General features: G+C 41.0%; 1 long non-coding RNA gene across 1 annotated transcript; it reads left to right on the top strand.

The window, feature by feature from the left end:
- Positions 1 to 1,825: 1,825 nt before the first annotated feature.
- LOC106088635 (uncharacterized) lies at positions 1,826 to 6,131 on the top strand. Its single transcript, XR_001221482.2, has 3 exons — positions 1,826 to 5,705; positions 5,782 to 5,837; positions 5,898 to 6,131. It is a non-coding gene; the product is annotated as an uncharacterized LOC106088635 (long non-coding RNA).
- The last annotated feature ends 8,117 nt before the right edge of the window (positions 6,132 to 14,248 follow it).

Here is a 14,248-nt window from a genome sequence, read left to right as displayed (position 1 = left end):
CAGAGAACTTCTGGCTCAACTACGATCCGGCAGATGCAGCCGCCTCAATTCCTACAGAGCAAGGATTGATGCCAACGTGTAGGATGTATGTTGCGATTGTGACCAGCGACCATACGACGCACGTCACCTGTTTACCTGTCCAGCCGGACCCACTCAAATGAGACCCAGATCCTTCTGGACGCACCCCATCTTAGTCGTAGAGTTCCGGGATCAGGTCACTCAACAGAATCAAGCAGACGAAAGATAGAACACACACCACACAGGCTGGAACAATGAGCTCCAATATATGTGGTGTTAATTGCTGTCACGAGAAGCTTGGTTGCGAGCTACCGGGCGCGTCCAGAGGTTGCGGATAGTGGAATGCTCCATACGGGGTAGCTGCAACGGCAGTCGCGGACAATCAGTTGCATCGAGCGGAGAGTCATTTAAATTTCCTAAAATTGAGAAAAAAAAGAATACAAAAACATATATTTTATAAATTATTTAACAATGGCATTTAAAAAAAAGTGCGCTATTTGCACCTGTCGTCGTTCGACCAAAACAGTTTGAGGATATTAAAAATTAAATGGAATTAGTCTTGTTGTGGTCATATAGATAAACACAAATGTAAAAGTTGTACTTTTCAATTAATATTTAATAGCATCAATCTTCCGAGAAATTATCAATCATCATTCTCAGCGGCACACATTCAAAATAAGAAATTACCGTAACGCAGAGGTTAGCATGTCTGCCTACGAATCTGTTCGCCTGGGTTCGAATCCAAGGGACAACATCAGCGGTGGTTATCCCCTCCTATTGTTGGCGACATTTGTGAAGTACTATGCCTTGTAAAAACTTCTCCCCAAAGAGGTCCCTTGTTATTGAGCTTAAACTTGAATCGGACAGCGCTGTTTATCTCTGTTCCGTAATGGAATGTTCATTGGCAAATTTGCACTTGCCATGTATGTAGATCGGTCGATTAGACTTCCAGAATTCATTTATTGTAGCAGGTATTTTTGCCTTAAAATACGGAAATTTGTTATACAGAGTGGTATTAGAACACTGACACCTATCCCAAATCCGATTTAAATCGGACCATATCTCGATTCATCTGTCATACGGATCTACCTCGCGATTTTATAAATGAAGCATTTTTATCTGATTTCGCAGAACAAATGGAAGATTGGGCTATATTGTGCCTCTCTATATCCTTGCTAAATATAGTCAAAGCTGGAGATCACATAAGGCGTATTTTATATCCTGATATGAAAAAATAAGCCAAACTAAAGGCGTTTTTACTTATTTTTTCATTGGAACTGCGTTTTGTTTTTGAAACAAATGATCCGATTTTTTGCCGACTGTTTTCTTTTGATTTTCTACCAAATTAATCTGGCAGAACACACCCGTTGGATTTTCACTAATTAACATACACAAAATCAGAGTTGCACTAATCACTGGTTTTGACAGCCAGTGGGCTCAATATTTTGTTGTTGGGCAACTGCCACTATCTAAATGAATATATCTTGATTGACGGCAGTTCCAAGATATATTTATTTACAGGTAGTGGTAATTGCCCCATTGTATTATAGTTAAGAACCATAGCACACACAAACAACGAAAAATGGCGGGAACTAGTTACATACACACTTATCACTGATTTTGACAGATAGTGCACTCAATATTTTGTTGTGGGGCAATTACCACTACCTGTAAATAAATATATCTTGGAACTGCCGTCAATCAAGATATATTCATTTAGATAGTGGCAGTTGCCCAACAACAAAATATTGAGCCCACTGGCTGTCAAAACCAGTGATTAGTGCAACTCTGATTTTGTGTATGTTAATTAGTGAAAATCCAACGGGTGTGTTCTGCCAGATTAATTTGGTAGAAAATCAAAAGAAAACAGTCGGCAAAAAATCGGATCATTTGTTTCAAAAACAAAACGCAGTTCCAATGAAAAAATAAGTAAAAACGCCTTTAGTTTGGCTTATTTTTTCATATCAGGATATAAAATACGCCTTATGTGATCTCCAGCTTTGACTATATTTAGCAAGGATATAGAGAGGCACAATATAGCCCAATCTTCCATTTGTTCTGCGAAATCAGATAAAAATGCTTCATTTATAAAATCGCGAGGTAGATCCGTATGACAGATGAATCGAGATATGGTCCGATTTAAATCGGATTTGGGATAGGTGTCAGTGTTCTAATACCACTCTGTATAACAAATTTCCGTATTTTAAGGCAAAAATACCTGCTACAATAAATGAATTCTGGAAGTCTAATCGACCGATCTACATACATGGCAAGTGCAAATTTGCCAATGAACATTCCATTACGGAACAGAGATAAACAGCGCTGTCCGATTCAAGTTTAAGCTCAATAACAAGGGACCTCTTTGGGGAGAAGTTTTTACAAGGCATAGTACTTCACAAATGTCGCCAACAATAGGAGGGGATAACCACCGCTGATGTTGTCCCTTGGATTCGAACCCAGGCGAACAGATTCGTAGGCAGACATGCTAACCTCTGCGTTACGGTAATTTCTTATTTTGAATGTGTGCCGCTGAGAATGATGATTGATAATTTCTCGGAAGATTGATGCTATTAAATATTAATTGAAAAGTACAACTTTTACATTTGTGTTTATCTATATGACCACAACAAGACTAATTCCATTTAATTTTTAATATCCTCAAACTGTTTTGGTCGAACGACGACAGGTGCAAATAGCGCACTTTTTTTTAAATGCCATTGTTAAATAATTTATAAAATATATGTTTTTGTATTCTTTTTTTTCTCAATTTTAGGAAATTTAAATGACTCTCCGCTCGATGCAACTGATTGTCCGCGACTGCCGTTGCAGCTACCCCGTATGGAGCATTCCACTATCCGCAACCTCTGGACGCGCCCGGTAGCTCGCAACCAAGCTTCTCGTGACAGCAATTAACACCACATATATTGGAGCTCATTGTTCCAGCCTGTGTGGTGTGTGTTCTATCTTTCGTCTGCTTGATTCTGTTGAGTGACCTGATCCCGGAACTCTACGACTAAGATGGGGTGCGTCCAGAAGGATCTGGGTCTCATTTGAGTGGGTCCGGCTGGACAGGTAAACAGGTGACGTGCGTCGTATGGTCGCTGGTCACAATCGCAACATACATCCTACACGTTGGCATCAATCCTTGCTCTGTAGGAATTGAGGCGGCTGCATCTGCCGGATCGTAGTTGAGCCAGAAGTTCTCTGGTTTGCCGGGGGAGGTCAATTTCTTCAGGTGCAATGAGAGATGGTCATTCTCCAAGGACCACATTCACCCGGTAGCTATTCATCGTATCTGCTACCGTGTCTGCTTGAATGTTGTCTATATCCGCTTGATACGCTTGATCTAGAGGTTTATATAAATACTGCGGTTTATATAAATAACGCGCGGTTATCCGATATAGAGATGCTTTGTCATCTGGTTACAAAGACAAGTGGTGAGGCCGGAGAAATCGTCTCGCGATTTCCTCTTACGAACGGCTGTTTTGCCTTAGCCTGGGATGCCCTTCGAGAAAACTACGTGTGTTGGTTAACGGCCAGTTGAGAAAGTTCTTCGATTTACCTATTTTGGATCAAGAAACTACGTCGGGATTGAAGAACTTCCAACACGGTATTAAGAGTCGTTTATCTGCAATGTCAGTCTATCATGTTGATATGTGGGATCATTTAATCGTTTTTATGTGCTTTCAACGTTTGTCTAATTGCTTTGTAACACTTTGGGATTAAAGTGTACGGAATCAGTCCGCTCTGTCAACATGGAAGGAAATGGATCTCTTTCTCACGGAAAGAATTCAGAAATTAACATGCCTTAGCGAACTCAAAGGCACGAGTAATAATTTCAGATCAGCTAAAGGATACAAAACTGTAAATGATAATTTCAGCAACTCGAGAACCTCGACTTCCACCCCTAATTCTTCGAGAATGGCATGCGTGCTATGTCCTGGTCAGTTTACGACAGTACGGCGACATCAGGGGTCGAATTACCGCATACGTGAACGAGTAAAATAGTTTGAAAATTTTTGTTTTGCCATTACCACATTCGTTAACGAATAAGCACTATCGATATTCGAGATTATGGCATTCGTTAACGAGTGTAACTGCTAGGAGTCAGGAGCAATCGAATGGAATCGTTACTTGAAATAAAATGGCCGACAAAAGGTTGAAATGGCTCAATTCATGACCATCCGAGTTTGGCAAAAGTATGTTGCCAAATTGTAACCAAGGGAAGTTTATAGGCTATAGAAGGAATAGTTCCCCCAGTTAAATGAATCTACCACCAGTGTTTATATCAACAACTCACTGTGTAAGAAAACATTGGACTTTTTTAACTATGATGAGGCACTAACAAATTATGGATATAGGTTCGTTTATGCGAGAAATGGCCGTGTCTTCTACAAACGTAGTGAGATATGTAATGCAAAAGTTATAAATTCTACTGAGGAAGTTGATAAACTAATACTTAATGCCACAAAAAATAAATTGAGAGTGATGCTCCTAATGTTTTCGAAGATGATGACGGCTTTGGCGTCCGGTTTACATGGGAGCTATATCAGGTTATAGACTGATTTGGACCATACTTGGCACAGTTGTTGAAAGTCATAACAATGCACTACATGCTCAATTTCAGACAAATCGGACATAAATTGCGGCTTGTAAGGGCTCAAGAGGTTAAAGCGGAATATCGGTTTATATGGGAGCTATATATAAATCTGAACCGATAAGGCCAATTTGCAATCCCCAACGACCTACCAAATTTCAAGTGGCTAGCTTTACGCGTTCGAACTCTATCGTGATTTCGACAGACGGACGGACATGTCTAGATCGACTCAGAACGTCGAGACCATCAAGAATATATATTCTTTATGCGGTCTTAGACGAATACTTCAAGGTGTTACAAACGAAATGACTAGATTAGTATACTCCCATCCTATGGTGGTGGGTATACAAAAAAATATTCTGTTGATTTATTGGTCTTTTTATACCCACCACCGATGGATGGAGGTATAATCATTTTGTCATTCCGTTTGCAACACATCAAAATATCCATTTCCGAGAATATATATTCTTGATCGTCGTAAAAATCTAAGACTGGCCCCGATCGGTCCGATATCTCGATTTAAGGCCTTAGGCCCAAAAAAAGCGCATTTCTTGTCCGATTTCACCGAAATGTGGGACAGTGAGTTGTTTTAGGCCCTTTGACATCCTTCTTCAATTTGGCCTAGATCGATCCAAATTTGGATATAGCTGCCATATAGACCGAGCTCTCAATTTAAGAGTTTGGCCCCATAAACGACGCATTTAAATCCGATTTCGCCGAAATTTGGGACAGAGGATAGTGTTAGTCCGTTCGACATCCCTCTTCAATTTGGCCCAGGTCGGTTCAGATTTGGATATAGCTGTCATAAAGATAAATCTCTCGATTTAAAGTCCATGGCCCCATAAAAGGCGCATTTATAATCCGATTTCGCTGAAATTTGACATAGTGACTTGTGTTAGGCTTTTCGACACCCTTGTCCTATATGATTTAGATCGGTCTGTATTTGGATATAGCTGCGAAAAAGACCAATATTTTATTCAATAAAATTTAACAGTGACTTCCAAATCGGACCATGGCATACGGGGGCATAAATTATGCTTTTTTTTCACCGGATTATGACGAAAGGTGGTTTACATATATACCCGAGGTGGTGGGTATCCAAAGATCGACCCGGCCGAACTTAACGCCTTTTTACTCGTTTTCGTTTTTATTTAACTTTGTTGCAGGAACTTTTTGAATTGAAATGCAAACTACATTTTGTTCAGCTATGGAATATTATTAAGTACTAGACTAAAAATAAAACCATGTATCTGTACTTTACACTTAAATTTCTTTTGAACAGTTTTTCTCTGAATCAATAAAACAATGTGGATATGGCGTAAAGGAAATTCTATGAAAATTAATATGGTGCTTTCCTCTTTGCTGATTCTAAACAATTGGGAATTTCTCCAAAGCCACTGACAACCTCAAGTGTAAATGTTTTTATTTGAATTGTTAATATATATGAAATACATATTCGCAAAGTGTATACACGAAAAATATTAATAAACAAAAGACAAGATATAAATAAATAAATGAATAAAAAACAGAATTTCAATACAGGTAAAAGCGTGATAAGTTCGGCCGGGCCGAATCTTATATACCCCCCACCATGAATCGCATTTGTCGAGTTCTTTTTCCGGCATCTCTTAGGCAAAAAAAGGATATAAGAAAAGATTTGCTCTGCTATTGGAGCGACATCAAGATATGGTCCGGTTTGGACCACAATTAAATTATATGTTGGAGACCTGTGCAAAATGTCAGCCAATTCGAAGAAGTAAAATAGAGAGATGGATTTATATGGGAGCTGTATCGGGCTATAGACCGATTCAGATCATAATAAACACGTATGTTGATGGTCATGAGAGAATACGTCGTACAATTTCAGGCAAATCGGATAATAATTGCGGCCTCTACAGGCTCAAGAACTTAAGATCCCAGATCGGTTTATATGGTAGCTATATTAGGTCACGAACCGATTTGAACCTTATTTGACACAGTTGTTGAAAATAAGAAACCGGGTAGGAATTGCGCCCTCTAGAAGCTCAAGAAGTCAAGTCCCCGATCTGTTTATATGACAGCTATATCAGGTTATGAACCGATTTGAACCATACTTGGCACAGTTGTTGGATATCACAACAAAATACTTCGTGCAAAAATTGATTCCAATCGGATACGAATTGCGCACTCTAGAGGCTCAAGAAGTTAAGACCCAAGATCGGTTTATATGGCAGCTATATCAGGTTATGGACCGATTTGAACCATACTTGGCACATTGCACACAGTCGTGCAATATTTCAATCGGATAAGAATTGCGCACTCTAGAGGCTCAGGAAGTCAAGACCCAAGATCGGTTTATATGGCAGCTATATTAAAACATGGACCGATATGGCCCATTTACAATACCAACCGAGCTACACTAATTAGAAGTATTTGAGCAAATGTCGCCACGATCAAGAATGTATATATACTTAATGGGATCTCAGACGAATATTTCGAGTAGTTACAAACAGAATGAGGAAATTAGTATACCCCCCATCCTATGGTGGAGGGTATAAAAATAGAAAATAGTGCATCTACAATTAAAATAATTATTTCGGGCGAATTAGTTAAAACTAAACGGAATAAAAGTAGAGATTTTGCAATTTATTTTTGCATTTTTTTTTTGCAATGCATTTTATTCCATCAATTATTTTGAGTTCAGTTAAAAATGTAATACACAATGGTTCATCATATGCACCGAATAAAGAATAGTTTATTTCCATTTAGTTAACATAACACCATCACGAAGTTCATATGAAGTAATTACGAACTGAAAATGTCTGAAGTTTAACTTTATTCGAAAGTAGTTTATTTTAACTCAACCATGGGTTCACTTTTTTTGAGTGTGGAAAATCCGCGGTGGTTTTAGGTGATACCAATATCCACCAATTTTCCAGTGATCGTTTTAAAAATCTGGAGAATTTCTTTTTGTGTTGTAACTGTCATAGTTGTCAAGACTTATAACGAGGCCTGCAAGTTTTACTTCTATTGATCACGTCTTTTGTAATGCACCCGATAAGCTGTATGTGGACGCAGTCGTGTGCAAACGAACTGATCATAACCTTATTATTCTTGTAAAATTAATCACAGATCGGAAAATTATGTTGAGAAGTCCAGTATTTACTGCGACCTGAATAGGTTTAGATATACTTTGGATTCCAGGTTATCTATAGACTTTAACTCTTTTGGTACAAATGACAGCATAAAGATATTTGTTAATATTTGGAGTACTTCTAACACTGAGGCGACAAAGGAAAGTACAGATACAGATACAGGAAATTATCGCAATTCGAATTGACTCCATGGGTTAATACAAATTTACGGAATTTGATACTTTGTAAACAAAAGTTACTTAGACTCAGAATGAAGACAAAGGATTTTAAGCACGGCAATACGTCAAGACTAGTTAGCAACACTGTGAGGAAGGCTTCAAAACGATCTAGAAAAATTATTATCGCGGCTGTATTATGAACAGGAGGTGGCTAGAAGAAATGTTGGATGTTTTTAAATAAGGCACGTGATACAGATCTATATTCATTTGACGGTGTTTCAGTTGATGATGACCAGGAGAAGGCATATTGTTTCAAAAGTTATTTTATAAACTCAGTAAGTGAGATGAGACAAAATATGTAGGCAAATTCTGGGGATCATTGGAATGGACTTGGGACATTACGTGAAACATGTTGTAGATTCATCTTAGATGAGGTAGATAATAAGGATATACTCGATATTACATTTTCGTTGGATCATTCCTCTTCGCCAGGTTATGACCTAATACGGGCTAACGCCGTCAAAGAATACAGAAATCTAATTATTTCACCAATGGTAGAAATCTTTAATAATATCTTTCAATCATCTATATACCCAGATACTCTGTAGCAGTTTCGAAGACAACAAAACCAAAGTTAGTGAAAGAATACAGGCCAATATCAATTTTGCAAATAGTGGATAAGATTTTAAAGAAGATAATTTATAAGAAATTAGTGACGATTTTAGATACGAACAATCTTCTGTATAACTACCAATTTGGCTTCATGAAAGGCTGTGGGACGGAAGAAGCTGTTGTTAATGTTGTGAACTTTATTTGCACGGGCTTGGATTGTGGAATGTCTGGAGTTGCCGGACTACTTAGATTTTTCGAGAGATATGATCTTGTGGATCACGACATACTGCTTAACAAGTTGTCATATTATGGTGTTTGTGGCAGTGAGCTATTATTTTTTAAAAGCTTTCTGTCAGGGTGCATTCAATACGTTGAGGTCTGTGGGGTCATGAGCAACATGGCAGCGGTGGATTGTGATGTGCCACAGGCAAGTTGCCTGGGACCACTGCTATTTTTGATATATTTGAATGACTTGTCGAATTTTAAGTTATCTGAGCGTCTTTTTATGTATGCGGATGATGTATCTTTATTCTAACCCTACAAGGATGTAAGGGCGTTGAAAATGTGTATGGAAAGGCATCTTTGATAACGGAATATGCCAGATTAAACAAGCTTGCTTTAAATACGACTAAGACTAAAGTAATACGTTTCAGGCCTAATTGTAATATCACGGGGTCACCATTTAGTATTGTTGTAGGTGGGGACACAATTGAAGAAGTTTGCATGGTGAAATGTTTAGGTTTAACGTTCCAAAGCAATTTGTCATGGGATACTCATTTTTCAGGTATAAAGAAGAAAATTGCACCAGCCATAGGTATCTTAAATAAAATGAAATACATAATGAATACTAAAGTGAAATTGTGTTTGTATCGTGCCCTAGTTCAAAGTCACCTTGACTACTTTGTATCCATGTACGGTTATAAGAATTCGAAAGCCGGGCAATGACAAAGGAAATGCTCCAACGTCTCATCATCTTCCCCGCGTGCCCTACACATGCTATCACTTGCCGCACCGATTTTACATACATAAGTGAGCTCGTAGTCGTATGTGTCTCGTTATGATACCAATAGCTATACTGACCTCCTTTTTGCTTCCTTTCAGTAATAGCCTCGTCTTCTCACGATCTGGATCCCCCCATAGGATTTTCGCCGTCCTACCAACCGTTTCGCTGTTCCACAATGTTGCATGCGTATTCGTCGCCCACTCCCTTAACTCGGACTGCGTCGACCCGAAAGGCTTCAGGTTAAGGCTTCAAGTTTATTGACGGCAGTCCTCTGGCCTTCACCGCCAAATCGTCTGCCCTTTCATTTCCCCTTACTCCGTTATGCCCCGGCACCCGAACGATGCGGATTTTGCCATCCTCAGAGAAGGCGTTAATCTCCTTCTTACACTGCAAGACTGTTCGTGACCTTATCGTCCTGGTTGTTATTGCACTTATGGCAATTTTACTGTCAGTAAAGATGTTTACAATCGACGTCCTCGCTTTAGCATCACACCACTTCACGCATTCTGTGACCGCCCGGATCTCTGCCTGTAGGACCGTATTATGGTCAGGCAGTCTAAAACTGATCTCAGTCCCTGGGTTCTCAATGTAGACCCCCAGGCCCACTCTCTCCTCTAGCTTTGATCCATCCGTGTAACATGATCTTCCAGATGGCAATAATAGGGTTCCGTCAATCCAAGACTTTGCCTCTGGCAGCAGTGCCTCGCACTCGACTTCTAGGTTCATCTCACGTATCCGATCGGAAACCTCTTCCCTTCCTTCCAGGTTTCCTATCGTCGCCTTGATTATACCGCGATGGTATGTCAGACATTGAAATCGTCTTACATATTTCAGTCTTCTCTGGGTTAACATTGAAACCTCTGGGTCTAGCCCAGTCATATGCCATGTGCAAGACCCTTTCGGCCCTTCTGCATAGCTCGTTCGGATCCTTACCCCTTAGAAGTTTTATAACATCGTCTGCTTAGCAGACGGGTTCAAATCCCTCCTCAGTCAGCATCCGTAATAGGTCATTTATGGTGGTCACCCACAGGAGTGGCGATAAAATTTGAGCAGTTCGCTGGATGTCATACTCTTTATCATGGTGTCCACAATACGTTCCATGGTTTTGAATAGAAAGGATGTAAGCTTATGGGTCTGTAGGCCTTCGATGTCGCATAACTTGCCTTGCCGGGCTTGGGTTTGAACACCACCCTAGCCTCCTGCCAGGCTTTCGGAGAATATGAAAGTCCTATGCACGCTGTGTTTTTGGTCAGACGAGGCGCCAGATAGTCTGCCTCTTTCTGTAGTAACGCCGGAAATATTCCATCAGGTCCGGGTGACTCCGGGTTTGAAGCTCCTCAAGGATTCCTTCACCATAAATTCCGTTATTATAAACCTTCGATCAACGTCATTATTCCAAGATACCGGTGTCTCCGTGAGTCACTTCGTATCCTGTTGAAAATGGGGTTTCATCAAAAGCCTCAACATGCCCTCCCTTGTCTCTGCTCTCACTCCCATGTCGTCTACTAAAGTTTCAGTTTGGACATGGGTTTTTGAGAGAAACTTTTTATCTTGGCGGCGTCATTAACGCTATCGACCTGTTCGCAGAAAAGCTTCCAAGAGGCACGTTTTGTCGTTCTGGTAATCTTATTGTATTCCTTGAGCCGTGTGTAATACACATCCCAATAAACTTCCGCCTTTTTACGACGTGCTCTGTTAAAAAGTCTGCGGACCTCTTTCCCAATATTGCGAATCTCCCCGGTCATCCAGGGTTTTTCTTGGGCTGATTTCCTTTCCCGAAGAGGACAACTGTCTTCGAAGGACCCCACCAGTGCAGTCGTAATCCTGTTTACATTTTCGTCAATGTCTTCTACGCTTGGAAAATCTAAATTATCTTGCCCAAGTCTACTTCTGAGTAGCCTTCCGAATTTTGTCCAGTTGTTTTTCAACTTATTCCGGAAGCTTATAGGATTCGGCGCTGGCCGTGCTATTCTAAACCTAATGTAGCGATGGTCAGAGGAAGAGTGTTCTATGGAGACCCTCCAATTCTTAACCTCATCGATCAGATTTTCCGACCATATCGTCACATCTAGTACCTCCTCCCTAATCCTCTTAACAAAGGTAGCAGTGTTACCAATATTTAGTATTATTAGGTCGTTAGTATTCAAGAACTCTGCCAGGGCTTGGCCCCGCTTATTAGTGTTGGTACTACCCCACGAAATGTTGTGAGAGTTCGCATTGCACTCTATTAGTACCTCGTTTCCTGTCTGTTTTGCTTTCCTCACCAGCCGTTGCAGCTCCGACGTGGGTGGCGGTGTCGGCGAGCCGAAAGGCAGATAAAGTGATGCCAAACTCACCACTGTTGCATCCGACGTTGACAACTCTGGGGACAGTATATAATTCAAAGTTTTATGACAAATAAGGCAGGTCCTCAGCTGAGGACCTTATGGTGTGTTAGCATAGAATAATTGGTAGTTCATATGGTTCAGTCCAGAAACTTTGTTTCGGGTCGTCCATGGCTCCTGTATTAAGACAATATGAATCTTGCCCTTGCTGATTTTCTCCATCAGAGCGTGTGTAGCAGTTTCGCTCCGGTGGAGGTTTATCTGGATTACCTCAATCATTGGTCCTCCAGTGAATGGGCGCCTTGGGAGTCGGTGATGACCTCATCGTCTGCTCCCTGTTCTCTAGACTGACTTTCCTGTCACTGCTTTGCCTGATGTAATCGTTTTAGGTTCTTTGCCTAGTCGAGTCTTCCGACTTTTTATAAAGTCGGTAATGGTTCCATCGTCGGGTCCCTGTTCGTTAAGCTTTATTGGGTTTCCATTCCCTGTACAGCCTGATGTTTCAATACTAGGATCTTTGCCCATCTTAGCCTTCCAAATCTTAAGTAAATGGGCTTCTTGGGAGTAGGTGATGGTACCATCATCGTCTCCCTGTTCGTTGGGATGCATTGAGACTCCTGTCGCTGCCTTATGTTTCAATTTTAGGATCTTTACCTATCCCAGTATTCCAAATCTTTAAGTCGGTGATGGGTCCGTCGTCGGGTTCCTGTTTGTTAAGCTGTGTTGGGTCTCTCGCCACTGCACTACCTGATATTTTAGTATTAGAATCATTGCTTCTCCTGGTCTTTCCAATATTGAGAAATGCCGTTATTGTCTCGTTGTCGGCCCCCTGTTTGTTGGGCGTTGTTGCACGGCCTGATGTCGCAGAACGAACATTTCTGCCTATCCTAGTCTTCCCAATCTTAAAAAAGACAGCTTTGCTCCCGTAGTGCGCCATGCCTTTAGTCTTAGCCAAACTTGTCACGGAGAGTTCCTTCCTCCTTCTCCTCCCTGTGGAAGACCTCCCACTTCTCTACGACCAAACCTTCGTTTTGCTTGCCCAAGAATCCCAATGAAGACCTTAGCCTTTGTGAGCTGTGGGATATTCATCTTTTTCACTAGGTCGAGCTTTGCGCCCTCCCAGGGAGCGTGAATACCTCTAACGAGCTGTTTGACGCGACGCGCAACGCAGCGTAAAGATGTCCCCTCTAAACTCGCAGCTCATCATTTGTATAAGTGGACCTTTTACAGAGTTCCACACATGTTCAAAAATCCGATCGTTAACCAGATCCTCCACTTGGGATAGAATCCTATCGGATGCATAGCCGATATTGTGCTTCCTTGCCGCTCTGGCGTAAGAGGGCGGCTCCTTACCATTCTCAGAGACTATCTTCCCATTTCGTGATGGCTGTGGCCTCCTTTTGGAAGTCACAGTCCTTCATAAAGACTCAGGAGCCGTGCGCGCGTCCTTCGTTTCTGTTCCAACTTTGTCTACCTCCGCTGGACACTGTCTGGAGTCTCCATTGCGGGATGGCTGGCTTGGTTTTCCCAGAGTACTTGAAAGCGGGGAGCTCTTTTTCTCTTCAGCATTTTTGCAGTGTTATGCTCTTCGGGAGATCTGATTCTTTTTCCAGCTTCCGTAGAAGTGCTTGGAATGTTAGTTCTATCCCTTCCAGCATCCTGCACTTGATTACGCTGCCGGTACATACTCCTCTGTCTCCTTCGTTGTGCATCGGATCGCTTTCTCGGTCTGCTTGTAAGCTTAGCAAAGCCATCGCTCACTTCTGCTGTCATCCCGATGCCCTCATCCTCGATTCGGCTGCAATGTCTGTTTCCGAGTCAGAAACACCACCTTTACTTAAAGGCTGGGGACGAACTGTGCATCCCTCTGGTTTGTATGTCTTTTCCTCATTAATCACTCTGACGACTAGTTGTGCGCTTGAAGCATAACTCTCAACTACAGGTGTCAAGGCACCCACACCTATAGGAGGGGAGAACAACACGCTACGGTTTGACGCCACCACCGCAGATGTTGAATCTTTGGAGTCCATTTCTAGCCTACTCCAAAAGGCTTTACAATTTTTTCGTAATAGGTAGTACCAATTCCGAGATACGGATATATATTTATTTTTTCTTTGAGGAGCGAAATAAAAACACGTACGCTTCATTCAACGGCTACCCCCGTACGCTTCACCCAACTGAACAACTATATTCTAATATCTGTAAATCTGTTTTGCCAATACATACCCTACATACGGTATAAGCTTATGATATATGTTTTTAAAGTTTTACACTCATTAAGTTATCATACTACGTTTTCTCAAAATCAAATTGCATTTGCAACAAGGAATCATCGTGATATAAGAGTAGTAAGATGTAGATAGGAGTTAGAGAAACAACGTATTGAGTTCACCGAATCATTT

Source organism: Stomoxys calcitrans, chromosome 1, assembly GCF_963082655.1.
Source record: "Stomoxys calcitrans chromosome 1, idStoCalc2.1, whole genome shotgun sequence".
Taxonomy (NCBI): Eukaryota; Metazoa; Arthropoda; class Insecta; order Diptera; family Muscidae; genus Stomoxys; species Stomoxys calcitrans.
Note: the sequence above shows the minus strand (reverse complement) of the source record. Positions and strands in the feature narration are given on the sequence as shown.